The 27,046-nt window shown below is 41.5% G+C and overlaps 1 protein-coding gene and 1 pseudogene across 2 annotated transcripts in view; both read right to left on the bottom strand.

The window, feature by feature from the left end:
* Positions 1–27,046, bottom strand: part of ZDHHC14 (zinc finger DHHC-type palmitoyltransferase 14) — a 328,904-nt gene that overhangs the window by 268,017 nt on the left and 33,841 nt on the right. The gene's annotated exons all lie outside the window — the stretch shown is intronic.
* On the bottom strand, positions 5,320–9,595 carry LOC119521764 (annotated as a pseudogene).

Below are 27,046 nucleotides of genomic sequence, written 5' to 3'. Positions count from 1 at the left end.
CACTACATTTGCAGTCATTTGTTATAGCAGCCATAGAAACTAATATATACTATTTCACCCAATGAAGAGCTCTTGAGCAGAGATTACATAAATTCCTGCAATCCCTAGTGATGGCAATCTTCTCCTTTACCCCTAAACTTCTGAATTTCAGCTTTTTGGTTTGGAGCTGGTGGCCTCTATCCATCACCGAGGGCAACTTCCCTGACTCACTTTGAAGGTCACTCAGGAAGCGGTTTTGGAAAGGGAGAAGAGAGATGGTTGCTGCCATCCTCAGCACAAGTCTGTGGAATCAGACAGATCTTCCTTCCTTTTTTCTTCCTCCCATGCACAAACAGTCATTAAGCATCAAATATGCTAGGCACTCGCTGCTGGAGGCAAGGGGATTCAAAGATGAATAAATGAACTTCAGTCCATATCCAAAGAGCTCACTGCTCAAAGACTTACCATCCATCTAGAGCAAGGATTTTCAAAATTGGGGGACCATAGCAATAAATGCATAGTACACACACACATACACACACACATATAACTGAAACAAAAATTTCACAAAGTAATACTTACCCTTACCAAAGGAGATGTACTGTTTTTCCATCCTATCCCATCCCATCCCATCCCATCCCACCCCACCTCACCCGACTCCACTCCACTCCACTTCATTCCATTCTTCATTCTGACCAGCAACCTACTAAACTGATTTCACGACTGTAATGAATTACACTTCTCAACTGGAAAAATGCTGGCAGAGAACTCTTGATACTTGTGCCTAGATGAGTACTATACAGATCCAAGGAGATCCCTTGGAAACTTAGTCAAACCATTACTCAATCCCAGACCCATCCCTCCCCCCGCCCCACCACCATCCATGCAGGCCAAATGACTCAGGCTCTAAGACAGATTCCAGTCGTTTCAATTAGAATAATCCCCACCTCGCCCACCCCACACCATATACAAAACACAATCTCATCGTCCCTTGATGGGAAGGAATTAAGGGTACTGAACGTGGAAAACCATGACTTACTGCTCTTGTCAACCAGGTACGTGACCATAAATGCCAGTGCAGTAAAATCATAGCGATGAAGAACAAACAGCAGCTAAAGAACAAGGGCTGGGAGCCGAGCCCACTGACTCTTCAGACTGGACCAAGGTAAGGGGATCAAACTTCATACAAGGAAAAACAACCAGAACATGTGAGAAGAACCCTAAATGAAGAAAAATGTGCTATAATTAACTTTAATAATCACCCAATGCATACTGGGAAGTTTACTAGTGAAGATGCAGAAGGTATGGTCTCTGCCTCAGCCAGCCCTGCCTGCAGGAGGCTAAAGGCCACCAGAAATAGGCCCTTCTCTCCAGGACTCCTGAAGAGTGCATCAGGCCATTCAGCTTCAGAAGGCACCACTATAAAAAGCAACTGAAAAAGTCATGGTCCCCTTTTATGTAAGAGTGCCTAATTTGCACAAAGATTTTTTTTTTTAATGGGATTTTTCACTCTCAATTGCATGTCTTTCCACCTAATGACATATATTAAAGCTTATCTTTTCACAGGCTAATTTTAGACCGATACCAGTTCACAGATGATTAGTCGAGAAAAATACTACCCTACTTTACAAATCCAGTCCACTATCCCCAGAAGACTGTGGGAGAAGAGCCAGCAAGGCTGGAGGGTTTGGGAGTGGGCAGCCCGTGTGGTAGGTGTGCAGTCCTTGCCCACCTTGATTGTGTCCGTGTTCCCTGTCCCGGATGAAGGAACAAACTCCAAGGGGCTATTGCAGCATCTGGTTACAGTGCCAGCACTGCCTCTGCAGAGCTCTCCTGGTCCTCTCAACAGTTTTTCTGTTAGAAAATATCCAGGTTGAGCATGGTGCCAAAAATCATGCCCATCAATGGCAGAACAACAAGGAGCTACATGCTCCTCTGATCTCCGTGCTCCCTTAAGAGAGTGTTCCCTTGGATCCGTCCCTTGATGCTATTGCTGAGAAACGATGCAGACTTGGCCTCACCATTCCATCCACAGGGGCTCGAAAACCATCCACAGAATCTTGATTACAATATGTGGCCACACTCTAAGGGAAGATGGGTCCATGTCTTACCATCTTTCTGAGCCTCACACCTGAAGGACTGACAACACCGGGACATCTACTATCTCTGAAATAAAATCCAATTCGGCTCCTGTTCTGATATCTCAATATCCACACCCCTCACTGCCTCCGGACAACTCTGCTCTCCTCACTCCCCTCGGTCAGCCTGGGCCCCGCGCTGTGCTCTCTCGCTTGCCATCACCTTTGACTTTCTAGCCTCCTAGTCCTGCATTTTCCCTGCTAAATACCTGCCCTGATTGAATCAAGCGGACCATCCCAGTGGACATGCCAACACCCCACTCCTGTGCCCTGCTGGAGAAAACCAGAGGGAGGAGCAGGTTCCCAAAACAGGATCGGTCTCTCTCATCCTAAAGGCTCAGGATCCTGCCACCCTCTATGCCCAGGTTCCCTTCCTGTTTCACGTGACACTCCCCGACTTTGAGTCCCCAACCCTCAGGTCTCTGCTCATGTGGGCCCTGATGACAAGAGAAAATCAAAACCATTCGGTGAGCAGTCCCTACACGGCCCCTTCCAGCCATCCTTTCCCCTTTCCTTTCTGCTTGTCTTAGGGTGGGGATGTGCCTCCTCCTGGCTGAGACTCACACCTCCCCTCCTTTCTCCTCACTGGGGCCCCTTCTCTCCAGCCATCCCCAACATCACCCGTTTTACCTACTTCCCCTACAACTTGATTCTTCCCTACTTCTCTTCCAGATACTGCCTTTACTCCTCCTTCTCCAATAGCCTCCTTTTATTAAAAAGTAGTCTACACAATTGTATAACTATGTAGCTTACAAGGGGTGACAGTGTGATTGTGAAAATCCTGTGGATCACACTCCCTTTATCCAGTGTATGCATGGATGAGTAGAAAAATGAGGACAAAAACTAAATGAAAAATAGGGTGGGATGAGGGGGATGATTTGGATATTCTTTTTTACTTTTGTTTTTTATTCTTATTTTTATTCTTTCTGGTATAAGGAAAATGTTCAAAAATAGATTGGGTGATGAATGCACAGCTATATGATGGTACTGTGAACAGCTGATTATATACCATGGATGATTGTATCATACGTGAATATATCTCAATAAACCTGAATTTTTTAAAAAAAAGTAGTCTACAGTGGATGCTACCACTCCCCTACCCTCTCAGCTTCCAAATTTATTCTTCAACCCACTACAATGAAGCCACCCACTACACTGAAAATGCTCTTGCTTAGGTTGCCAATGACCTTCAAATATGACACATGCAAACCTCAGAGATACCGTGGTTCAGTTCCAGACCACCACAATAAAGCAAACAGTGCAAAAGAGGATTCTTTTATTTCCCAGTGCATATAAAAGTTATGTTTACACTCCACTGTAGCCTGTCAAGTGTGCAATAGCATTATGTCTGAAAAAACCATGTACATACCTTAATTAAAATGTGACACAGGGACACAAAGCAACACATGTTGCTGGAAAAATGGTGCCAGTAGACTTGCTCAGCACAGTGTTGCCACAACCCTTCAATTTGTAAAAAAAAAAAACTAAAAACACAATATCCAGCAGTCACATCTATTCCTGAATTGTAATGGCTATCTCCAAATTCTGAGATGCTGATCTCTTTGTGTAAAACCTGGTCAGTCTCTGGAACTTTGGGTATGCACGTGACACCTGAGACTCAGAGCTAGATCTTGGCAGCTATGAATGTCAGTATTAGTGCGTACAGCAACTGCTTAAAAAAAGGTGAAAAAGAGTCCAGACTTCAATTAGAGATATGAATGAAGCAGATGTGGTTAGGACCAGGACAAATCTGGCCAAAGGGTAAAGAACGATTTTGACTGTGTTTAAAAAAAAAAACACTATATCCACGAAGCACAATAAAGCAAGTATGCCTGCAATAGGTTTCCATTCCTTTTGCACTTGCCGCTCTGTAGTGTTTGACATCGGCTTCTCCCTGCTTCTTCTTCTTTTTTTTTTTAAATTGGAAATCACAATAAGACACCATTTAATATCCACTAGATTGTCAAAATTTAAAAGTCTGAAATTAACAAGTGTCGGAAATTAACAAATGAAACTCACGTAGCACTGACAGGAGTGTAAACTGGTACAGCCACTTTAGAATGTAACTCGGCATTATCTTGTAAAGATGAAGATATTCAACTAAATGACCAAGCAATTTTACTCCTAGACATAGAATGTTCATAGCAGCATTTTTTGCGATTGCAAAAACAAAAAGAAACAAACAGAAAGCCAACTGTCCACCAACAGAAAAACAGATATAAACTGTGGCATGTTCACAAAATGGAATATTAGGTAGCAATAAAAATCAATGACTCCCCCAAAATACTAAGTTGAAAAAAGCAAGTCACAGAAGTAAACTCACATTATGAGAGAATTTATATAAAATTCAAAAACATACAGAACTTACTATTTCCTTTAGATATACCAACATATGTTGTAAACTATAACAAGCAAGAGAATGACAAACATGAAATTCTGAGTAACAATTGAGAGGAAAAGGGCACATAGAGGATTTCTAAAACGTAGGTAATATTATTCTATTTCTTATGTTGGCTGATAGGTATGCAGGCATTTATTATTCTCTATATCTTATATATATGCGTTTATGTATTTTTGTAGATGTGAAATGCTCATTAAAAAAGAATGGCAGAATTCTTATGCACTATATAGATAACACCTCTTAGGTTTTAATAGCTAGAATAGCTAGAAGTAAATACCTGAAACTACCAAACTCCAACCCAGCAGTCTGGACTCCTGAAGACAATTATATAATAATGTAGATTACAAGGGGTGACAGTGTGATTGTTAAAACCTTGTGGATCATACCCCCTTTATCCAGGGTATGGATGGATGAGTAGAAAAATGGGGATAAAAACTAAATGACAAATAGGGTGGGATGGGGGGACGATTTGGGTGTTCTTTTTTCACTTTTATTTTTTATTCTTATTCTGATTCTTTCCGATGTAAGGAAAACATTCAGAAATAGATTGTGGTGATGAACGCATAACTACATGATCATACTGTGAACAGTTGATTGTATACCATGGATGATTGTATGGTATGTGAATATATTTCAATAAAACTGAACTTAAAAAAAAATAAAAAAATAAAAATAAATTAAAAAAAGAATGGCAGAAAATGTGAAAGACTTTTTAATAATGAAGACTATCATTTATGTATCACAATAAAATCAGTGTAAAAAATATACAAACAAAATGCTAAATTCTTTATTGTCTTTCAGTGCCCTATACATTCAGTTATTAATTTAAAAGGGTCATAATCCTAGTGTGAAAAAAAATAATAAACAGAGTCTTTAACTGTTTTATCATAAAATCTGAACACCTGCTTTCCTGGTACTCTAAGTTACACAAGAGTAAATATGTTAGCCAGTTATTTCTCATTCTTCATCCTCATCTGTACTTAGACTTTTATTTATCCTTGGATTTCTTTGCACTCCTGCTTTGGCCTCTTTTTTAATTCCTTTCTCCTTCATAGGCCTCTGTTCAGTAATGGATTTGTGACTATTATCGGCTACGACTTCAGTTTTGAGTTTGGTCTCTCTTTTCGCTGTTTTGTGTCTCCCAAAAGCTTTTGTCATCTTCATGGTGACCGAATCCCATTTTCCTGTAGCTCTCCTCTACCTGCTGAACACCATCTCATCCCGCATGGCCCAGCTCAAATGTTTTCTGGTTAGTATTTCTAACGGGCATGTAGTCCTCAACTTCTTTGTCTCTGGAGCAGCGGCAGGTTTTCTTTTTGTTTCTTATTTATGTGTGAATGACTCGATTCTGAGTATTCTGCTGCTCATCTGGAATAAGATCATATTTTGCATCCTGTTTGGACTTTCTCTTTCAGAAACCAATTAGCTGGTTTGTCCTGCTCCTTTTCATACCATTTGAAATCACTCTAGGGATATTTCCCATCTCTTCCTTCCCATTTAACTTTGCAACAGACTGGCTAAAATCCACATCTTCTTCTGTCATCTGTAATACACTGTCCATTTTGAAGAAGTCTTTCTCACAATCTTCTTCCTTTTTGAATTCAATAAAAGCATAACAAAGCAATTCTCCTGTCTTCCAATCCTGGATAACTTCACAACTTCTTATCGACCCAAATCTTGAATATATTATCACCAGATCTTCATCTGTGGTCACTGTATTAAATTTACACACAAAGAAATATAACATATATACAAATAGGTAATATCTTTCAAAGTATGCTTTAGCAAGAAGTTACATAGGAAATTTCCGAAGTTGTTATGAGTTATAGTACCATAGTTTCAGTTATTTCCTTATGGTGAAATATAACATGTATACAAAAAGGTGATAGCTTTCAAATTATAATTTAACAAGTAGCTATAGAATAAATTTCAAAAGATGCTATGGATTACAGTTCCACCATTTCAATTCTTTCCTTCTTTCCTGTGTTCTTAACACTTAGTAGATATTCAATAAATGTTTCCTCTGAAAAAAAAAAAAATTTACACACAAAAAGCACATTTTCTAGAGGTTTAATATTTGCATCAGGTAGATCTCCCACCATTTCTAATAGAATAGCTTGAGTTTTGGCCTCTTTTTTCAACCTTTTTTCCCTCTATTTCCTCCGCTACTCTTCCTTTGAAATCATCCATTTCTTCACCCTTCCCTATTTAACCACTATCCAGCTGTTCCCTTGTAGGTCCTGGTGATTGATTAGGGATTAAAAAATCAGGAGGGTCATCAAGTGGATCACCTAAAATGATCGTATGACTTATCCTTGTATCTTGAGAAGGTACAAAGTCCTTGTCAACAAGGTCTCATTAATTTTCTTAACTATGCCCATGTCTTCTGTCACCTCATCAAACACTGTATGAACACCATCAAGATTTTCTCCTGTAGTTACAAGAAAGTGAGATCCGTGCTGATCACTGCCATTGTTCACCATGGACACAATGCCTTTCTTTGTGCTTAATTCTTCATACTTTTTCAGCCTCAAAAAAGCTGGCTTGATCACCCTACAGTTGACCAAAAACAGACTCTCCTCCACAGCCAGTCTCCATAGGACCACCAGTTTGTATGATAAAATCCCTCTGCACCCTGTGAATAAGGCAATGATTATAATATTTTATATTGCACAACTTCAGGAAATTCAAGCAGGCATGCAGCTGCTCCTCGGTGTACAAGTCGATAACAATGTCGCCCAAGGTGGTCTCCAGCAGAACCAACATGGTGCCCGCTCCTCTCCCTCAATGGCCAGGGCTGACAGACCTCCCTGCTTCTTGACACTTCCTTTTAACATGGTTTCTGCGGGGCCCATCCTCTCCATTTTCCACCTCCTATTCACCACTACCTTCACCACCTCCATTCTTCCTCTCTCACCTTAACTGTCATTTTTCTCCAGAATTCTCTTTTGCTGGACTTTTCTACATTCTGCCTGGATTCTCCTCATCCAAACATGCGACTGGTGATTCCCCAAGCCAAAGTCCAGTCCAGACCCCTGAGTGCCAGATCTGTACATCCAGCTGCCCAATGCTCTTCTCCCCATGGAGTCCTACAGGTCCCCCAAATTCAACCAAGTCATCTCCAAGTCAGTGCAATTGCAAATCGTGCTGCTCAGGTGTGTCACACTGCATCCTGAGAACCTAACACGTGCCTGGCACACCAGAGGCATCCAATAAATAACCGCTGAACAGATGTCCTAAGCCAAAGCCATCACTGTTGTCCCCACAAACCAGCTCCTCTTCTTGGAATCCCCACGGAATCAGCCAAGAAGAGACTTCAGGTGGCCCTAGACATCCCTTCTTACTCACCTGAACCTCCACTCAGTGTCCACACCTCTGCAATGCTTCTTGTGTCTGTCCCCTCCTTCCAACCCCCCAGGACCAGCCCCTCTCATCTGGATCTCTTTGCTTGGACTTGAGCTACCATCACGGCCTCCTCTAGACCTCCTGCCCTGATGAGGCCATCTTGGATCCACTGCCCCGGTGCCTCACAATCTGACCCTATCTGCCTCTCTAGCAAGCCTGCAGGTTCCTGGGCAGAGATCTAGACTGATCAGGGGATCAAGGGGGCTCCCAGGAGGAAGTGACCGTTGAAGTGGGCCCTGAAAGATAGTAGAAGCCTGCCAGGCAAAGAAGGGAGTGGTGAGTGTTATAGGCAACACACTTGAGTGAGAACAAGATATCAGAGATTCAAAATCCAGAAAGAAAGAGGTAAGATTATTGCTATTGGCATCAAATATGCTTGTACAGCTAAAATCCCCAAAAGAATTCACTAAAAAAACCCTATTCACACCATAAGAGAATTCGGTAAGATTCAGGGCACAAATTAATAAGGAGAAATCAATAAATAGCTCACCTGTATGCAAACAATAACCGGTTATACAAATGAATCAGAAGAAAAGGACTCCATTTATCATCGGAACAACAGAGTGAAATTCTTAAGAATAAACACAACAAGAACTGTACAAGACCCCCTTGACTAGCACATGAATTATCTTGGAGGACACCGAAGACGACTTGAAATGTCATATTCTGTCCCTTGAGAGGGAAGATTCAACAATATAACAATGTCAATTTTTGCAAAATTAGTCTATAAATGCAGTGCAATCCCAATATACCAACAGTATTTTTTAATCAATATATATGTATGTGAATGTGGTTAAAAGGGGAAATTTTAGGTCATATATGTTTCTAGAATAAAAATTAAAACAAACAAAAAAAACCAACATGTTAATATCATCAATAACTGTTTCAGTCAAACCTTGGGGGAAAAAATCTGATTCTAGAGTTTATCTGAAAAGACATTCTGGCTACAGTGAGAAAGGGTGAGAGTTCAGCCCAGGGCCCAAGGCCTGGGGGCGGCAGTGGAGATGCAGAAAAAGGCAAGTATTTGAGAGAGATTTACAAGGTGAAATTCACAGCAGGAGGTGCTTGGACAAGGGAATAAAAAGATGTCAAATGACGACTCCCTGGTTTCAGGTTTGTATATTTAATTATTAATCAAATTCCCTGCAAATGTATCCCTTTTTACTAAAACCTCTTCTAGTGACGGTGTTTGGGGGCCTAGCAGCAGATTTAACAAGCTCCTCCAGAAAGGCTTTTTCAACTAGTTTGTTCATAGCAAAGTGAACCATCAATTTTGCTTTCTGACTCTGCTAATTAGGTGCTCGGCGTAGATCTCTGGTGGACAGACCAGTTTCAGCTTCAGAGCCTGCTGGCTCCTTTTCTTTTCCTACCTATGCTTTTTTTTTTATTCCTGTGATTCAAAATTGTGCTAGAAAAAAATAGGTCAGTGAGGATGCTTTGAGTTTGACCTAAACAAACTCAGTGCTGACTCTCGCTATGTGGCTGGAAACAACCCCACAATATCTTTACTCTCCTTTTAAAACAAATAAATAAATCTTTAATGCACAGCAAAAAAATCTCATTTTTTTTTAGAATGGCCTGTCGCTTTGTCAACTACAGTATCCCTTTAAGGTCTGCCTTCTTCCTCTGTTCAGAACTCTTTCAACACATTTTTAAACAGAACAAAGTGAGTTTAAATATATCACACAGCGGTTGTCTCTCAAACATCTACAGAAATTATTTCAGTGGATGTGTTGTTTGATATGAAAAAGAAGTGTCTTTGTTTTCAGTACAAACAAACTCTTGTGCAAGGCATGTGTCTGTTAAAACTCAACAGAAATGAGCCAATACTTTGGGAAGACAAGTTTAGAACCACATTGCGTCAGATGTCAGGGTCTCTGCAAAACAACAGAGAGGTTCCCCACCAGGGTTAGGAAACCACTGTGCCCACGAGTGCCTGGGGGGCCTTGTTAACTGCAGATGCTGCATCCCCAGATCCAGGGTGGGGCCTCAGATTCTGCATCTCTAACCAGCTCTCACCTGATGCCATCCCACAAATCCACAGATGACACCCGGCACCTCAAGAGTTCTGTCCGGCTCCGCAAATTCAGAAGCCACATTTCTGAAAAATCAGCCCACAGATTGGGAAGCCTTCTCCTCATCCACAAAAGAGAGATCTTGCCACAGTCACATGACAAAGGACCTCAGATACAACAAGTGAATATTTTAAAGTATCTCCAGACTGTGAAGAACACCTGAAGGTCAGAAATTATCCATCCCCATCTAACCTAAATGCTAGACTTGCTAGAAATTCATACCTAGAGACTCCATCAATGTTTAATAAAGCCTCACCTAATGTGGATTAAATGAAAGGGAAGCTTTAATTACGAAATTTAAAAATAAAATCAGGTTTTTTACTTTCAATTCCATAGGCTAAGCTTGAGTTGTTTGTGAAACTGTTCTCTCTCTTAACTATTTCATATATTTCCCTCTGGATAATGCTTATTGTATTCACTTGCACTGTCTCTGGACAAAAAAAAAAAAAAAAAAAAAAAATCTGGCTCTGCCCAGACTTTATATGAATTATCGCAAATTCCAAATGAAAGGAAACAGAACTTCAAAAGTCTTCCTGCATAATTTAAAATAAAGAACCACTAGAACGTATAATATCTGGGTCAGTTCCTCCCTTATTAACCATTCCTGTCTGTGCAGTCTCATTTAACCCACTTTGGAGGTGGAAACACTAAGACCCAAAGTTGCAGGAAAAATCAGTAGAACTCAAGGTCGACGCCATTTCAGACCTTATTAAGCGAAAGAATGTCAACCGCAATGAATTTTACCCACTCAAGTACCAGCTGCCTTCAGGGAAGGTATGTGTCTCCGACAAACACATTAATCTCACAGTCTAGTTGTTTAGCCTTGGAAAACACTTTCCTTATCAACGCCAAAGTACAGGGCCTAAGAAAGAGTAAATTAACTGCCGTTTTTAAAAGAGGGGAAGTAAAGTGTCCTGGTTTAAGCTGTCTTTTCCTATCTCTGAACAAATTTGTGCTCTTGCATAGGAAAGGCCATCAGGAGAGCTGTTTTGTGGGAAGAGCTCATTTTACCTTGCACAGAAACGGGCAAAATGCAAAATAAAACACCAAACCACAGAAAAGATCTATGCAAATGCTTTACATATTCCATTTCTACCTTTTCCTCCTCCTGGTTTTTATCAAGAGCGTTTACCCTGCCCATCCAGATAACAGAAGGTAAAAATATCTTTAAAACCTCAGACATCTTTAAAAATCATGAAATGAAAATGGAGTGCAGAGTATGCCCAAATAATAATGAACCATGAGAAGGGTAAATTCACTTGGGTTCTATCAAGACTAGTTACCTCCCATCCAACAGCTTCTCACCATATAATCAAAGCTAATCGCTTTCCTGGGTAACGCTATGCCAGAGGCTAAGTGAAGGTTAGCTCTGCTACAGCCCACTGGCTCCATTCTGTTCATTTAAATCTGGGATGGGCAGGATGGAGGTGCAGAAGCCCAAAATGGAGATGGAGTTAAAAAACAAAAACAGAAGCAAAAAAAAAAATCTCTGGAGCATTCATTGTCCAGGTATGGGAAATATCTGGCAGAGGACAAAATAGAAAGTTTACACAGCTTCTCTGATAAGAACACTGATGTCCACATTTATTTTAACAACAAGGAAAATTCTCTGACATTCCACCCTCAACCCACCCTCCTATGCTACTGTTATTCCTGTAATTTAATAAAGCTACACTGATTGCAACAGGAGGACCAGCTTGAGATGTGTGGAAAGCATTCTCTGTACAAGGCTGCAGTACCGCCCCATTATGGATTGAATGCAACCTCTCCAAAAGATTATGTTCTAGTCCTATGTCTCAGTCCCATGAATGTGACTTTATTTGAAAACAGGGTCTCCCTCCCCCCTACGTGGGATCAGACACCCAGGGGAGTGAATCTCCCTGGCAACATGGAATATGACTCCCGGGGAGGAATGTAGACCCGGCATTGTGGGACGGAGAACATCTTCTTGACCAAAAGGGGGATGTGAAAGGAAATGAAATAAGCTTCAGTGGCAGAGAGAATCCAAAAGGAGCCGAGAGGTCACTCTGGTGGGCACTCTTACGCACACTTTAGACAACCCTTTTTAGGTTCTAAAGAATTGGGGTAGCTGGTGGTGGATACCTAAACTATCAACTACAACACCAGACCCATGAATCTCGAAGACAGTTGTATAAAAATGTAGCTTATGAGGGGTGACAAGGGGATTGGGAAAGCCATAAGGACCACACTCCACTTTGTCTAGTTTATGGATGGATGAGTAGAAAAATAGGGAAGGAAACAAACAGACAAAGGTACCCAGTGTTCTTTTTTACTTCAATTGCTCTTTTTCACTCTAATTATTATTCTTGTTATTCTTGTGTGTGTGCTAATGAAGGTGTCAGGGATTGATTTGGGTGATGAATGTACAACTATGTAATGGTACTGTGAACAATCGAAAGTACGATTTGTTTTGTATGACTGCGTGGTATACGAATATATCTCAATAAAATGAAGATTAAAAAAAAAAAAAAAAAGAAAACAGGGTCTTTGAAGAGGTGATTAGTTAAGATGAAGCCAGACTGAGCCCTAATCCACTGACAGGTGGTCTTTATAAGAAGGGGACAGGAGACACACGAATGGAGGTGTCCACATGACGACAGAGGAGGCAGCGTGGTGGCAGCCACAAGCCAAGGAATGCCGAGGGTTGTCGCAAACACCAGAAAGCCAGAAGAGGCAAGAAAGGATCTTGCCCTAGTGCCTTCGGAGGGAGCATGGACCTGCTGACGCCTTGATTCTAGACTCCCAGCCTCAAGACTGTGAGACTGTTGTTTCAAGCCACCCAGTGTGTGGTACTTCGTTATGTCAGCCCCAGAAAAACTAGAGCAGCCCCACTGGAAAGGGGGTCTGCACTGGGGCACCAGAAGAAGCAGCGTCAAGTTACTGCACACGCCGGTCAGTGTCCATCTGTGAACCGGGGATCAATCACTGCCCCAGAGGGTTGCTTTGAGGCTCAGGAAAGCTAGAAGGGTTTCAATGAATTAATGAGTTGTCAGATGAGGTAGTTACATGAAACACACCAAATGTTACTTATTATGACTCTTTATAATTTTCCATGAAGGCTCTCAAAGCACAGAATATTCATAGAATTTACAGTTTGTGGAGCAGGCAGTTGGCTTGTGTCTTGGTTTCTGGAACAATTTCCGACTTCAAGTTCTTGGTCTAATGTCTTTTTTATTTCTATTCTGGACTCTGCAATAATGGCAGCAATAAAAATAGCACCCACCTCTATGGATAATGCCCTTTTCTAATAACACTGAGGAATTGATAAAGAAGAAAATAAAGTGATATGCTTTACCCTAAGGGGGGCGGGGGCATTATAACAGTGTATTGGTTTCCTGGGCAGCTATAACAAAGTACCACAAATTGGACAACTTAAAACAACAGAAAGTTATTGTCTCACCATCTGGAGGCTAAAATCTGAAATCAAGGTGTCTTCGGGGCCATATTCCCTCTGACGTTTCTAGAAAAGAATACGTTCCTTGCCTCTTTCAGCTTCTGGTGGCCCCAGATGTTCCTTGGCTTATGGCAACCTCACTCCATTCCCACCTCCATCTTCACAGGGCCTTCTTCCCTCTGTCGGTCCCTGTGGCCCTTCTCCTCCTTTTATAAGCACATCAGTCATATTGGATTAGGACCCACCCTAACCCAGCACGGGCAAGAGCCCTTTTTCCAAATAAGGTCACACCCACAGGCACTAGGTGTTAGAACTTGAACATATCTTTTGGGGGGTGCCCAATCCAACCCATAACAATCAGTCATGATATTTTCTGCTGCAAAGCATCAGAAAACCCACCTCACTCTTGCTTAACCTGAGGTGGGGTTATCCCCTGGACCTCAGGCCCACCTCTGAGCTGGGGATCAGGCCAGCAGTATGGCGCCCTGCTACCAAGGAAAAAGAGGGGATTGGTTATTGGACAGGCAACCAACGCAGCCCTTGGTAGTGACCTGGAGCTCCAATGTCCACTCAAGCAACCACTCCCACCTCATCCTTGGTGTTGGCTCCCCCTTGAAGTCATTCATCCCTACTCAACCTAAAAGTGCCCAAGTTCTAATCTATACTTGTAGAGCAAGCCACTTCTAAAGATTGCAGAAAGGGAATTCATTACCGGCTGTGCCTAAAGCTGACGGAGGCCAACCAACTATGTCAGTGATGAAAGCTCAGACCTCACCATGCCCCAGCCCTTGAGCCATGACAAACCTCTCTCCTCTTATTAGATCTTCTATTTTGGTTTCCTATGATCAGAATTTTCTTGCAGTGCTAGAGACCTGAAAATCACTCACAGCTACGTTCAGTGCTACACGCCAATATCAGGCCGAAGATTAGAAGGGTAACCGGAGGAGGAAGATGCCAGAAAAGGAGAGCTCCTTATTTTCACCCACGTGGGAAACCCACAACTATAGCAGAGAAGCACTTGAATTCCCCTCCCCTGTCCCAAACCTGCTGTTCCATAAAATGCCCTCCAAGCCCATGACTGCCTGCAAATTTATCACCAGGACCACACTACTTGTGGCATTCTAATCTTTGATAATTCAATTACTCAAATTCTTCCATAGTCCAATATAATAATCTAATGACTAAAGTTCCTCCCGAAACTCTCTATTCAGTTTAGTGATTCTATTTACATAACCATTATCTTGGCCCATACATTTGGGGTTCTGGCTGACAAGGAAGGATACACCTGGCAAATTATTTGGAAAGAGATATCTCTGAAGAGAAACTTTGGCAGCACATGCACTCACTAAAATGTTCATGTAATCCTAACTGTTTATTTGCTGGGAGATGGGGGGTGGAACGTGGAGAGTAAGAAGTCATTGTCTGATTTTCATTGTGTAGTAAAAAGGCACACTCAGAGTCATGAAGCCTTTAATAATTTAAAGGCTTCTTTCTGTCCTCAAAATATAAACAAAGTCTTGTCCATCCATGTTTCCAGACCTAAATATTTTTTTAAACCTGTCATTTCCCCACTGCCATGGTCATCCTTTTTAGTTACAACAAAAGATAAGAGACATCTGATGAAAACACGTCAATAAAAGATGTTGTGTTTTCATAGAAATCCTCCAAAAAGCAAAGTTCGGTACACTGAGCTCTGTAAATCACTTTCTGAACAACTAAACCCTTATTTATGCCTGAAGTATAAATTGGTGCCTACATCTTCATAAGGCAATGTGGGAATATACTGCAAATTTTAAAATTTAGATTTAAAATTGCAGACCCAGTAATCCCACTTGTGGGAATTTTTCCTTCTAGCGAGCATGAGAGCCAACCTCCACATGCATTCCGCCCCTGGTCAGTGGCTGGTTTAAGAATGGATAATGAGTCAGACTGCAGGAGCTTTTGGAAAGATTTCCTTGTACCTGGGAAGGAGATGCCAGAAGCGACGGCCTCACTCTTGCCCAGGATGTCGTTGGGTCTGGATATGTCCCCTGGAATATGTACACTATTCTGGGACCACGTGGAGAGGGAATGGAGAGAAGGAAGGAGCCTGGGCCCTTAAAGACATCTAGCTGATGGGTCAACACATCCTGGAGGCTGCCTGACCTGGGGCTGCTTCTTGTTGGGATAATAAATTTCTGTATCATGTAAGTCAATGCAAGTCATCATTTTCTGTGGCTTGCAGCTGAAAAATCTGATGCAATCCTACAGATAAAGTCACATATAGTTGCCAAAACCTGTGCCCAAGAATGTTCACTGCAGCTTCTTTAAGAATAGCTAAAAACTGGGAACCTAAAAGTCCATAGTGCTCAGTAAATTATGGAACATCCATACTATGGAATGCTATGCAGCCACCAAAAAGATGTGCGCTGATAGGGAAAGGTATCCTGACATATGATTAGTTGACAAAAACCAAGATACAGAACGGTATATATGATATGATGTTATGCTTTTATATATTCATATGTGCATATACTCACACACATATACATTTCTGGAAGGACGCCATAAAACTGCTAACAGTGGCTATGACTTGGGGATGAAGAGCAAAGAGGAGGTGAACTAGTTTTCATTTCATAGCCTCTGGACTGTTTGAATTTTTCACCACTTTTATCTTTTCTTAAATCAAGATTAAAAGCACTTTCAAAATGCTTAAAGGAGTCAATTAGACTATTCACAGAAGTTCAAATGTCTAAAATACGTATAAGAAAATTTCTGCTTAGAAATTCATTCAAATCAGACTTGATTACCTATATATCCCAAGGTTCATCACAGAAAAATGTTACTTTTTTTTACCCTTTTACCAACTGTCCTCTGTAATTTTATCATCTTTTTAGCTACCTGCAGTCTGTATGAATTAGAGAAATATAAACTGATTTTAATACAGCGTAAGCAAAATAAAACTTTCAGAAACAGTCCAGATACACACATATGGACTCTGAAAGCCAAACATAATTTTCCCAATGATCCACACCACTGTTACCCTTCATGAAATGAGAATTGTCTATAATATTTTAAGAACAACTTTAGGAAAAATCTACATTTTACTTGGTTTTTCCAGATTTGCTTTTGGAGCCCTACTTGCATGTGGGACACTTCTAAGTATCAGTGCAGATTACAATTTTGAATCAATGCTCCCATGTAGTTAGTAAAAAGCACAGTAGTCTGACATTTTACCTGTCCCAATGTATGATAGCATCCCAGACACGCCCTGATGGACTTCCCAGCTGAGACTTTCCCATCAGCCTCTGCGAGCATGAGACCTGCTCTCATCTCCATGAATCCTTTGACTCCACACCCACCATCCCCAGAGTTTTCTCCCTGCCTTCCCTTGGCTTCACCTCCTCCCAGGAGCCTCTCCCCATTGACCCCTCCCCTATTATAACTCTTTCCGGTGTTGCAACTGCTATTTGTCTGCATCCCTCTCTCCCTCCCCTGCCCCCAAGCTGTGAGCTGCTCGCTAGAGGGCAGGGATGTGTCTTGCTCCCTGTGCTATCCCTGGAAACTGGGCCCATGTCGGCATTTTGGAGACAGATAAATCTGCAAAGTAATCCTGATTCCATCCCTTACAAGCCCAGGTAACTTTGGACAAGCTGCTTAGGTTAAGCCTTAACGGCCTCATGTGTAAAATCGAGGTGAGTGTATCTTACATACAGCCAGTCCAGATAGTGGAAGTGGTGGTAAAGGAAATAATGAAATACAGTTGGACTCAAATACACCCTTTACCAAGTGATACCATCATGGAAACATGTAGTTCAGTCTGCAAATTCCCTAAACAAATGTTCCTGGCTCTATAAATCAGGTAAGGTAAATGTATTACTCCCCACTGATTCTAAATTCTGCATAATATATTTTCTCTTACAAGTGCGTCCATATATATATGGTTCTAATACCAGCCCTCTGAAGCAGTGTCATGTCTGTGGGCTTTGGAGAACTCCGCAGAAAGGGAAAAAAAGTAACTGCTTAAGAGATCCCATTTCCCTGGAGAGCTTTCACTCGACCACTGCATCTCATTTTGCATTTGGCTCAGAACGGGGTTTGTTTTTTTTTCTTTCTTAGTTTGATAGCCAAAATTCTGACAGAGAAAAACTGTTTTTCTAGCATTAATCAAAGAATTGTGCACAGACCTTGAAGACAGCTCATCTGAAATCTGCAAAGCTCCCTTACCCCAAAACCCTTTCCCTTTCCCATCATGCTATGTCCCAAATCCCATTTAAGTGGAATTATTTAACATAGGATCTTTGAAAATAGAAATAATAATCCTTAAACATCCACTTGGATCCTTCTGGATCAATTACTCCCATAACTGAAAAAAAAAAAAAAAGGCAGGAAGAGCTGTACTTGATATTTCAAATGTGACCTACTTTAACACTTTATATAGGTTTACTGTACCAAGCACTGACCTGACTCCTTGCAATACACTTTGAGTGATCCAAGAAAAATAAACAGTTTGGAAAAAGTGAAAGTCTGCAACCAAATGTTTTCAAAGGAAAAAAAACAATCTTCCAAGGAAAAAATACTGCTTTGAATGTTAAAGAGGGGAAGAGAAATTGGAAAGAGTGAAAGAAACAGCAAAATGCACTTTTTTTTTCCAAACCACAATGTCATCTGCTTTGGCAGAGTCTGTAATGTCAGACCCTGTACCCACAGCTTCATGAATCATAGACCGCAAGCTCCCCAAGGACCAGGACCGTGGTCTTCTTCGGCTATTGGGTCCGAGCACAGAGCCCAGCCTCCCATGAAATCAGAATCATTAAGTGAACAAATATGAATGAGTCTTGGGTGTGTTTTCAGGTTAGAAAATGATACCTCCCTCAGAGTCTTTTTGCCACCAACTTTCAATTCAACTGTCTAAAGCATTTCAAGGTAGAAAAAAAAAATCTGGATAAATATCTTATTTCTGACAAGCTCTTTTCTGATAAGCTTTTATCTCATGAAACAATTCTACCCGTTCTATAAAGCCCTAATATTACCCAATTACTGTTCTTTTTTTATTCAGTAAGCATGTTGGATGATTCTGTTCATTCTTTAAGTAACACTCCCCTGTGCTTCCTGACTCAATCAACTTATCTGAGTGGCGATTTTAAAGAAAATACTTTTCTGTATCTTGCAAACATTGATAACTTTATCTTTGGCGACAAAGACGGTATCAATTAATTGTTGGGACAATATTAGCTACTAATACTACTTAATAGCTATTGAGAGTCTTGCACAGCTCTGAACATAAAAGGAACTTAAAAAAAAAGCAGCAATTCGTTGATTTATTGATGAGGTATTGATTGAAAATCTGGAAGAGTCATGAATACTATCATTTACAGTTCTCTTGATGGTTAAGTGGTGCCAACCCAGCATCGACCCCTCTCTCCTACGTCGACACATCATCTTCTCTAGGAAGTATGGACCATAAGTCCTTGAATCCTCATAAGCGGAACTTTAGAGCTGTAATTACAAAGCCAAACAAAGGTATAAGAGATATGGGAATCCAATCAAATGTTATTAAAATATCTGGAAAACCTGTGGCTAGGAAAAGCAGGACAAATGAAAAGAATTCAAAATGCAATCAGGCAGTGAAGAGATTTGCAAAGAAAGCTACAAACCTGGACTAGAGGATACAGAATTGAGTCTCCCCAAATAGGACATTAAAAATAGAAAGAAGTTACGAAAGACTTTCATAAGGCTGTCAGAATTCAGTTGAGTTCAGGAAAAAAAAAAAAAAAACTACAACTGTATAGTATGGATGTTGCATATTCATGGACATCACAGAGACTATGAAAAGGGTGCTGTGTGTCCATTGGTGGCTTGAATAGAATTATTCTGCACACATGCAGCCCACAGGTCTCTCCCCTGGACAAAAATCTCAACCCACCTGAGACAATCACTGTACTGGTTTGAATCTATTATGTAACCTACTAAACTCACATTCTTTTAATCCAATCTTGTGGGAGCAGACCTATTGTTGGGTGGGAACTTTTGATTAGGATGTTTCCACTGAGATGTGACCCCACCCTTTCAGGGTAAGTCTTGATTAGTTTACTGGAGTCCTTAAGAGAGCTCAGAGCTGACACAGACCCACACGTTTGGAGATGCTAAGCTAAGAGATGAAGCCCAGAGTTTGCCCCGGAGAAGCCAAGTGAAACCCCACAGATGCTTAAGGAGAAAGCCACTGGAATCAGAAGCTGAAAGCAATGCAACCCGGGAGCAAAGGACCAGCAGACAACAGCCACAAGCCTTCCCAGCTGACAGAGGTGTTCCAGACACCATCGGCCTTTCTTCAGTGAAGGTATCCTCTTGTTGATGCCTTAGTTTGGCCACTTTTATGACCTTAGAGCTATAAATTTGTAACCTAATAAATCTTTATAAAAACTAATCCTTTTTCTGGTATTTTGCATTCTGGTGGCTTTAGCAAACCAGAACAATCACCATATTACAGACATTTATTGTCCTCCTGGTAACCTCAAACGACAGCCCAACACTTCCCTCAAACTTCTCTACCTCTCCCAGCATGGCGTGAACCAATTCAGAAATTTTGTTTGGGTTTTATTTTCAAGGTTGGAGGACATGAATGGCACCATGAAGAATTTTTTCCAATTATCAAGGATGCCAGGCAGCCTAGTTTTATAGATGCTCAGATCATCGGGGCAGGAGGAGAGCTTAGAGACCATTGTGTGTATCTTATGGATGAAGAAAGCAAAGTCTAGGGAGGAAAAGTGAGTTGGCCACTAAGACTAGAACCCAGCATTCTTTCCATTAACCTACTCTGGTTTGCAATGACCCAGTATCTAAAGGGACTTTTGAGATTTTTCTTAAAGACACAAGCCAAATGTTAAATGTTCCACGGCCAGTACATGCCATCCCAACTCATCAAATAATATCTAGACCTTCTGTCTCACTTTTGAAAGGCGGGCACAATGCAGAGCTCAACGTTCTCTGATGGTGTTAAGGAGCCTGGATCTTCAGTTCTTGGAGATGGAGGGGCTGATCAAGGTCGTTGGAAGCTTCTATCCCCAGTGGTGACTTTTCACTCATGCAATCAAGTCAGTACAAGTAAACAAAAGAACATGACTCAGCTTTCTCAAGAAGGTGCCTTGCTAAGGTGCCATGATGGCACCTGGCTCCACTCTGTCCCTGCAGAGAACTGACAACAAAGGCTCCAGCAGGTATGAAATAATTCAACCTCCACCTTAATCCATTTAAAGCCCAGCAGTGACCACCTGTGGACCCTGCACTCACAGGCAGGCGAGGAATTATGTGAAAAACAGACCCTTCTTCCTCAGCACCTCTGATCTCTGCTCTGAGCAATCATCTGACAAGATTGACCAAAGATTGACCAAATTGCCTTTTATCTCATTCTCTTTCTTAGCCCCTCTCCTTGGAAAACACTACTAGTATTTCAGCTGATGTAGCTCTAGGATTTAATTTGGTCTCATCAGTCATCACCAATGTTAAATGCATCAGACAATGACTTTTATGTTCAGAAGCTCCCCAAAAGCACAGGACCATTTCCTCATAGGCAGTGAGGCTCTAAGGGGCTAAATATGAAATGTTTTCATCCAGGGCTAACAACCAACATAAATTCACCGTGTCAGAGAGGATAGAGGAGGTGCATCTCCAGAACCTTTCGCCCACTGTGAGATACAACTAGGAGTTTCATATTCAGTGTCACAAAGTCAAGTTTTCCCTCTTCCCAAGCCCAATCTGTCCATCTAAGCTAAGGATCCAGCCCTCCAAACCCAATCCCCACCACACACACACCCATCTCCTCCAGAGCCCCACACTATCAAATAAACCTTCTCTTTTTCTTAGAATCAACTGGACACTTATAAATTCACATAAGTCTCTACCACTAAAAAAGAGTTTCTCAACCTCAAATCCCCTTCCAGCTGCTGGCCTTCATAGGCAACCTTTGAGAGGGTTTGTTTCTTCCTGCCTCCCATTAAGTCCACTCCAATCTGGCGTCCACCTTATCATTCCATCAAAACAGCTCTCATCCTGGTCAACAAGGACCTCCATGTCACCAAATCCCACAGTCATTTTTAGCCTCAGTGTCGATTCTGTTGATCACCTTCTTGAAACACTTTCCCTCCTTGTTCCGTGTCCCGACTGTTCCTCCTTCTCCGTCCTCTCGCCACTTCTCAGTATGCCTGACATCCTCCTTGGTCCAACCTCCACACGTCCCAGGTGGCCTCTCCCCTAAACTTTGTCCTTAGATGCAATCACTTCCCCTAATACACAGGTAACTCACAAGCTCTCCAGCTCTGGTATCTCTGAGTATCCAACTGTCTACTGGGCACCTCCACTTAAATGTCTCAAAAGCATCTCAAACTCAACAAGCCAAATCTAAATTCATGATATTCCTCCCCAAACTAGATCTTCTCTCGCTGTTCTTTCTCTCCCAGTCTCATCTCTCTCATCTGTCTGTCTATCTCTCTTTCTCTGTCTCTGCATGCCACCACCATCCATTCAATCCTGCAAGCCAGGATCCTGGGAATCATCAGTGATCCCTTCCTCTCTTTCACCCCTATTCCTATATCCAACTGTTCAGTTTGCTAATGCTGCCAGACTGCAAAACACCAGAAATGGATTGGCTTTTCTAAAAGGGCGTTTATTTGGTTACACAGTTACAGTCTTAAGGCCATAAAGTTTCCAAGGTAAGGCATCAACAAAGGGTACCTTCATTGGAGGATGGCCAATGGTGTCCGGAAAACCTCTGTTAGCTGGGGAGGCAAGTGGCTGACATCTGCTCCAAAATTCTGGTTTCAAAATGGCTTTCTCCCAGGACGTTCCTCTGTAGGCTGCAGCTCCTCTTTCTGCCTGTGAACACTTTTACAGGAGTCCAGTAATTCAATTAAGTCCCACCAATCAAAGGCCTCACCCACAGTTGACTGAATAGCATCTCCATGGAAACACTCAATCAAAGGATTCTAACCTAATCAACACTAATAAGTATGCCCCTACAAGACCGCATCAAAGAACATGGTGTTTGGGGGGATATAATACCTCCAAACTGGCACACCAACCTAACGACAATTATTCAATCAATATCCAATCTAGGTAAAGTCATATATCTCCAAGATGTCTCAAAATCTCTCCACCCCTCTCCATCTCCTTCGCCACACCTGGTCCATATCCCACCTGGATTTCCTTCGCCTCCTCATGCTCACCCCCATCAACTCCTGTCTCCTCCAATCTGCTCCCCACACTTAAGCGTGAGTTGCCATTGCAAAGCACACGTCAGCTAGTGAGCCTAGTCCTCCACCCAACACCTTCCCATGATCCTTAGCTTAAAAATGGAAAGGACTCCATGGTCCTGCCTTCTTTTAGCTCCTCAAAAGTGCCACAGAGGAAAGCTCTGCCTGGAAATGTCCTCTTCAACATTCCCTAGTTAGGGACTCCTTATTCTTCAGACCTCAGCTCTCACAGGGAAGCCTTCCCTAACCTACCACTCTCAGGCTGGGGAAATTACTCCCCTTTCCTAAAACTGGATACTTGGCTTTTAGAGTAATTTTTTTTTTTTTTACATTTTTTATGTTAGCTTTTTTATTAATATCTTTGCCCACCCCCATTCCAAGGGCAGGTGTGAGAATACACTTCTCACAGCTCCAATAACAGGAAGCAGGATGGACCCAGAGCCCACCTGCAGTGCTTTGAAATCCAAAATGGTACACATTTGCATCCTATGGGCTGCTCTCAAACCATGACAGAGGGTGGTGAGGACACAAAGCCAGACCTTTTGATTTTGATTCAAGAACACTTTATAGAACCTTCCTTAGACTGCACAGGATGCTGCTACACAATCCTTTCCCACGCTCTCTCCTTCACTTGGGGTCAGATTTGCATGGGGTCTAAAGGCTCTCTTGGCTGACCCAGCTCCCTCCCATTTTCTCTCATACAGGCATTTCCCCTGATAAAACCCTTGCACGTTTAACCTCCCTGCATCTGCTTCCCTGCGGACCAGACCTAACATCAAACTTTGTGGGTAGATTAGAGTTTTGAGGTTCCATGGAGAAATAACTTTAGACAGAAAAAGACATTTTAGAAAATGCAGTGCAGAAAGCTCAAACTAGGAGCCCATGAATATAAGGACCTTGTCTGTTTTGTTTGTCTATTAATTTTCAATGCCTAGCACAGCAATACTGAAGGCATATTTGCAGAATGAATTTAAGAATGAATCAATTAATATACCATTTTTGGAGGAACCTGGAATACAAACATCCAAGATCTCTTGGCCTTTACTTAGTGCCACATGAATCAACATAAAACACTTAGGGCAGTTACTGAGTTTGGGCATGTCCCAAGGAACTGACAATATGTCACAGTGAAACCCAATCCATTTGTCACACCGCAAAGGGAGTGATGTGTTAATTCCTATTAATAGTCAATAAGTTTTGAAAGAAATGCATTGGGTAATCTTTTGTGGAGTTGTCCCATGCTATCAAGTCACTATCTTGACTTCCTTATCCTTTCTGGAGAGGGAGGAATATAGTGGCATTTATGAAGACAGAAAACACAGAACCCTTAGTGAGTGTCCATGGAAAACCACTGCCAACGGAACCCTAGGTGCAGACACAAAATTTCCAAAGAAAGAGAAAAATAATTTGTGGGTAGATTAGCGTTTTGAGGTTCCATGGAGAAATAACTTTAGACGGAAAAAGACATTTTAGAAAATGCAGTGTAGAAAGCTTTCCAGCACCCACACAACCTTCCCACTAAGTATCTGAATGTGAGAAGTTTTTGCCTGCCTTCTGATTTCAATGCTTTAAAAGAGAGATACCTAAAAAAGGAAGGGAAAAAAAAAAACGTAATTCTGAAAGAACATTACCTGCCATTTCAGGTAATTTTAAAACTATGAAATAAGAAATTCCCCTTCCAGAGGCAAATTGTCTAAGGCAGTGACACCACACGACTTAGCACTGCTAAAATAGAATCAAGAGAAACCGCATCTGCCCCATAAGATACCAAATGATGAAATGAGAAAAGAAAGTGTTCATCAGATGTGCATACATATAAATTGGTGGCATCTCATAATCCTGACCCCCATATTTCAGAGAATTGTCCCCAGATGTCTGGTGTTGTCAAGATGAAGTCTGGATCTGATAGACAAAGAAAACCACAATTGTCTGGTTCCCCTCGTTGCTTCTACACATGGTTAAGGAGGCTCTCTACCCTGGGCCAGGCACTGTTTTAAAAGCATGTAACAATCCTAAACAGAGGGTTATACTCCCTCCCCTTGTTCACTTTCTCCCTCAGTTCCAAGGCTTGATTCCTGAAGTCTCATTTCAATCTGTCCTTCTGTTATGTAAGCTAACCTCCTTTCACTTTAGCGAAGATCTCAAAAAGCGAACCCCATTGTCTAAAACTCACATATTTGAAATCTGTTATATCTAGAAATACTGAGACCAAAAAAACCCACAAAAAACAAAAAACTAATTTCCATAACTTTTTTTTTCATAAATCTTATTTTCCAACCCTCTATGCTTAATGGTGCTCTCTTTTAAACTTATTCCCAGAATGTCATGTCCAAAATTTGACAGGCTATTTTGCTCTGATTCTAATCTGCTATGTACCTGTTTGGATCCTTTCCCACTCCAAGGGAATCTGTCATGCTTTTGTTCTTACACTCTTCATTCCCCAGTTCACCCAAGTCACTCTAGTTGTATTATCATCATCTGAATATTGACGGCACCTACCACTCCAAACTCAATTCCCACTGCAAACTGTCTTCCATTACCCAGCCATTGATAAAAATGCAAGGAACTTCAGATCCAAATCCTAGTCCCCTCCCCAGTTTCACACAACTCACTGATACGTACCCAATTGCATACTTATCCAAGGACAGCATGTTACAAAGCAATGGATGGCACATCTCAAGCATCTGGAAAGCTTTTCTTAACTTTTAATTTTGAAATAATTGTAGACTCCCAAGAGGTTACAAAAATAGTACTGAGAGTACGCCACCTTTTAATTTCTCCCTTCCTTCTTTTTCTCATTTTCCTTAATCTTAACCTTTTTCTTTACAGATCTTATCTCCTATACAAGAAAGTACTCATCACCAACTTCCCCCAATAGGGATATCTTACGTAACTGTAGGAAATTGATTGGCACAGTACAATTAACTAGACTACATGCATACTCAAATTGCACCATTTTTTGCATACACTCCTTTCTCAGATATATCTTTGTGTATAATTTTATGAAATTTTATCACATGTATAGATTCACATAACCATCATTATAATCCAGATTCAGAACTGTCCTGTCGACACAAAGGAACTCCCTTGTGCTGCCCCTTTATAGCCACATACCCCCACCCCTTCCCTCACCTGGCAACCACCTGTCAGTTCTCCCTTTCTACAATATTATCGGGGTAGGCATGTTATATATATGGCATCATACTGTATGTGACCTTTATGAGATTGGCTACTTTTCATTCATAGAAAGCTCACAATCAATAACACTTCCTGAGCTTTATTACTACCCCATCCATCCCAGCTACAGCCTCGGGATTCTGATTCAGTAGGTCTAAGGGAGGGAATCAGAAGACGGCATTTTTTTTAATCAACTAGTTTAGGGGCCACTGGCCTGGATCATTTCCTCCAAGCTAATGGATCACTGTGATGTTAAAGACTGAATTAAATACCTTACTAAAGGCAGGTAACATTACAACACTCACTTGCTTCATCGGCTACATCCTATAGCCTTCCAAGGGAACAGCGCTCGCCTGACATGACTTTCTTACAAAACTGCACTAGCTTTTAGCTCGCTGTCTTTTCTTTCTGAGGTGCCTGATAATTGAGTTTGTGATGAGTGATGAGCTGTTGTTTTTTTCCAAAATTATCTCTGGCTCAAAGGTCTGCGAATCATTATAAAACATTTGTACTTACTCAGAAATATTTTTTTCTAACAGAATGGCATGCAACAAATCCAGCCAGTTTTACCATACAAGTATCCCCTATACCCAAATAGCACTAAAATGACATAGCACATTCCATCCTGATTTGTCTTCCCAGGCTTCAATGGAAAATCATTACAAAATAAGAACAATACACTCTTTGATTGCAGCTTGGCTGACCTTTGGGACATGCAGGATCCATCATGATAAACAAAGCCCACTAGGTGTGGGCAGGCTCCTAGTCTCAAATGGAAGCCACCAAGAAAGTATGGTTTGAGAGGCACCAACCGGTCATGCCGCCCCACTTGCCCCCCACTACCCGCCTGTTACGGTTTGCTAATACTACCCATTATGCAAAATACCAGAAATGGATTGGCTTTTGTAAAACGAGTTTATTTGGTTACAAAGTTACAGTCTTAAGGCCATAAAGTGTCTAAAGTAATTGGGTACCTTGTGGAGAAAGGCCATTGGCATCCGGAAAAACCTCTGTTAGATGGAAAGGCACGTGGCTGGTGTCTGCTGACCCCAGGTTCATTTCAAAATGGCGTTCTCCAAAATTTCAGTGTTAGCTTCCATTGGCCGTCTTCAAAATGTGTGTCTCAGCTGCAGCAAGCGTCTGGGCCTGTGTAGCTTTTTTAAGTACTCCAGTAAATCAATCAAGAGCCAACCTGAATGGGTGGGATAACACCTCCATGGAAATTAACC

Source organism: Choloepus didactylus, chromosome 2 (genome assembly GCF_015220235.1).
Source record: "Choloepus didactylus isolate mChoDid1 chromosome 2, mChoDid1.pri, whole genome shotgun sequence".
Classification (NCBI taxonomy): Eukaryota; Metazoa; Chordata; class Mammalia; order Pilosa; family Megalonychidae; genus Choloepus; species Choloepus didactylus.
The sequence above is the reverse complement of the archived record's forward strand: the minus strand, read 5'-3'. Positions and strand labels throughout refer to the sequence as shown.